This window comes from Vombatus ursinus, unplaced genomic scaffold (genome assembly GCF_900497805.2).
Source record: "Vombatus ursinus unplaced genomic scaffold, bare-nosed wombat genome assembly UNPS02014798.1, whole genome shotgun sequence".
Lineage (NCBI taxonomy): Eukaryota > Metazoa > Chordata > Mammalia > Diprotodontia > Vombatidae > Vombatus > Vombatus ursinus.
The window spans coordinates 23,365,163-23,368,544 of record NW_020954576.1 but is presented as its reverse complement, the minus strand read 5'-3'; the positions used below and the strand labels follow the sequence as shown (position 1 = coordinate 23,368,544).

At 44.0% G+C, this 3,382-nt stretch overlaps 1 long non-coding RNA gene across 1 annotated transcript; it reads left to right on the top strand.

Moving 5' to 3' along the window:
• Positions 1-222: 222 nt before the first annotated feature.
• Positions 223-3,102, top strand: LOC114049636. The gene is made up of 4 exons (XR_003569889.1): positions 223-423; positions 1,529-1,654; positions 1,846-1,973; positions 2,864-3,102. It is a non-coding gene; the product is annotated as an uncharacterized LOC114049636 (long non-coding RNA).
• The last annotated feature ends 280 nt before the right edge of the window (positions 3,103-3,382 follow it).

Below are 3,382 nucleotides of genomic sequence, written 5' to 3'. Positions count from 1 at the left end.
TTCCTGTATTTTTAATCCCCTTGTCTGTCTCAGGTGAGTAAGGGGCCTCTTTTCCTATTCTCTGATAAGTCTTATTCTGTCCTTTCACAGGTATTGGCATCACATCAGGGAAGATGTCTTCTCTGAACAGGACTCTGGGAGATTATGTTCTGTTGCGCCCTGATTCAAAAATTGGAAACGAGACCATGTTGACCAAATGGTATTTTCTGTCTAAGAATCTGAGCCTACTCACCATCTGGTCAGGGGAGAGCAGTCCCCGCTGGATCATTCCTCGGAAGGAATACAACGGGAGGCTGTCTGTTTCTGATGGGGAGTCTCTGAAGATCATGAATCTGACTTGTGAAGACAACGGATATTATGAAGCTCATATCATATCAGTCTCAGGAGAGATATATATTGAAAAGTTCAATTTAACTGTCCTTGGTAAATGAGCCACATGTCTCCATTTGGACCCCATCTTGCTACCACACGCTTGTACACTTTAAAAAACTTCCTTCCATTCTCCTATCTTCAGACCTTTTCAAAATCTGGGTCCCCTCCAACTTTGCGTTTTAGAAAGGGAAGGAAGGACAGAGCTGCTCTTTCCTTACATAAGTGAAATTTAGAGGATAGAAGACTAAGGTTGAAAAGACTATCCCAAGGTCACAAACTTAAGAGGCAGCCCAAATGAATGAATAGGATTGACTGAATTATAGACTTACCTTCCCTGGAGAAGTATGTGAAGGTCATTGAGCTGATCAGTCGCTCATTCCTTCCTTAGCCCTCCCTGTGGGAATTGCCCTAGACTGAGGAATGCTCCTTAAGGGGTGAATGTGCTCCTGAAGTAGTAAGGTAGAAACACCATCCCTGTCTTCTGGGTGCACCCTCATTGACAGGAGAGAGACGAGATGTAGGAGGCAAGGACGTGTACTTGAGGAAGAGAACTGGTGCGCATTGGGAGAGAAGGAAGGCTTTTTGGGGAGAAATTGAAGGAGAACTGAAGGAGCTTAGTAAATCCTGGGTAGGCAAGAACTCTAGAAGAGATACTCTAAGATGCTGCCTATTGTCCTATCTTATTCATAGCTTATCTGATCATCTTTATATCTCTGCTCTCTGTTCCAACCATTTAGGTCAGGGGTGAGGAACCTGTGACCTCAAGGTTACATGTGGCCCTCTAGGTCCTCAAGTGTGGCCCTTTGACTGAATCTGTGAAGTTTGGATTCTGTCAAGGGCTGCACTTGAGGACCTAGAGGGCCACATGTGGCCCCGAGGCTGTGAGTTCCTCACCCCTGTTCTAGGCCCTTTTCTCTCTTCATTCCTCATCTTTCCATACTCCCCACTGCCATTTTCCTGGTTCTTGTTTACCTAGATGCCAAAAAAATTCTACAAGGAGTAAAATCTCTACTACTCTGTCTTTCCTATTCTCTGCTCCGTCCCATCCCTGCACCCCCTCCCCACCCTTGCTTCCTTCACATACTCTCATCCCCTATCCTCCTTCCCCTTTCCCCACAACAGATTGATTCTGGTTGATCCTAACTTCTTGTTTTAGGCACTGTGACTATAGAGTCTAACACAAATCCATGGATTTGGTTGTCCCTGCTTGGCATCCCGATGTTCCTGGTGGCAGTTTGGTGTTTTCCTCATAAAGTAAAGAGTTTCCCTTGCAAAATCAGAGGTAACCTGAATATAAGAGGGATTATGGCTGTGTTGGGGCAATGGGACTTGGGTAGCGAATTGCATTGGTTTTACTTTTTGGAAAGGGGAAGGAGGAGTTGGGCCCTAAGTCCTGGATATTCTGGTCAGTAGACTAACTTCATAGAATGGATGCGACCAGTTTTCTTGGACAGTCATTCTTCTCATTCCTAGGCATTCTCACGAAAGGAAACATACAAGCAGTAGTGTATCACGGGAATGAGAGAAGACTAGAGGAGGGCTTGACAACTTGACCAAATGACTTCCATTCAGATCAAAAAACACACTGAAGACACCTATGAGTAAGTCAACTCCTTGCTAGCCATTTATCTATAGGAAAGGCACGAATGAGGCCAGTCAGGTATGGGTAGGGGGAAGAACATGATCCTGCCTCTTGGTCTTAGTTTTATTCTTATATCTTTTCCTCCTTTAACCCATTTGGGGATTGAAAACTGAGGGTGCCCTAACCCACTGTAGACAGTTTTCTGGGAGGGTATTCTCTAAATAGACAGAGATAAGGTGCAGTTGAGCAATCAGAAATTAAACAGCAAGCCCCAAGAAATCCCAATTCTAGGTAAGACAGCCCTCCGACAAAAACCTTGCCACTGGTGACCAGGAAATCAAAGAAAGAAAACAGAATTAAGTCTAAACTAACTAGTCAGAAAAGACAATTCTGTTTCAGGGCACTTGGGTCAAGAAATCTCCTTCTGCATAGGAAATGCTCATTCTAGCCAAGGCTGGAAAAAACAGATGTGTTTTACGTTATTGGGGAAAAATCCTCTAGGGTTTTTTCCTCTAGTATCATGGTTAGGTGTCTGAAGGCTCCTTTGCCTTTTAAAAGAGCTGTTCTATTGTAAGAGTTTTCTGGGTAATAATAGATAAATGAATGAACAAACAAACGAATAAATAGATATATTTTTAAAAAGAGCAATAGTGGCAGAACCCAATCATCCTCTTATGAGAAAGAAGTAGCAGCTCAGCTGAATTTTCAGCTTGAGCCAGGAGCTGAGAGCAGATGGAAGCATCATATCCCAAAGTACAACTTCTTATAAAAATGCAGAAGTAAAAAACCACCTTAGTAGTGTCCTTGAGACCTTTTAAAGCAAAGTGTGTGGGTTTCTGGCAGGTGTAAATTTTTGACTGATGAGTTGACAGCATAGAAAAGTCATTTATACAGACCCTCATGTTCCAGAGAGCCTTGCCAACTGCAAACACAAGATCATGGAATTATGCTGGGCAGAGTCTGCATGCCACAGGAGACCAGCTGAGAGCAACATGGACAAGAGCAACCCAACAAATATCGACCAACAAAGACATTGTCCATCCTAAAGTCTTAGAGGCTTGCACTGATTTTTCCAGACCTGTGCCCTGGGCACAGATTACCACAAGTGTGGCCTACACGTGTCCATGCTTCCCTTTGATGGGGTATATTGGTGGCAAACTCTGCCTTAGATTTATAGGGGGAGATATATCATTACTTCTCTTTACCGGCCTCTTCAATGTCATTCTATCCAATATCCTCATTCCTCCCCTCTCCTACTGGAACTCCATCACATCAGCACTGATCTCTGATAAGTGAGCTTTCATGTTCTTGTCCAGCACCAGGACTCCATGCCATTTCCTGGGATCTCCATGCTAGGCTACAGAACGCATCACCTATCCCATTCCAGCTCCCCCTGGCTGTGTTGTCTTCTGCAATTCAAATATAAGC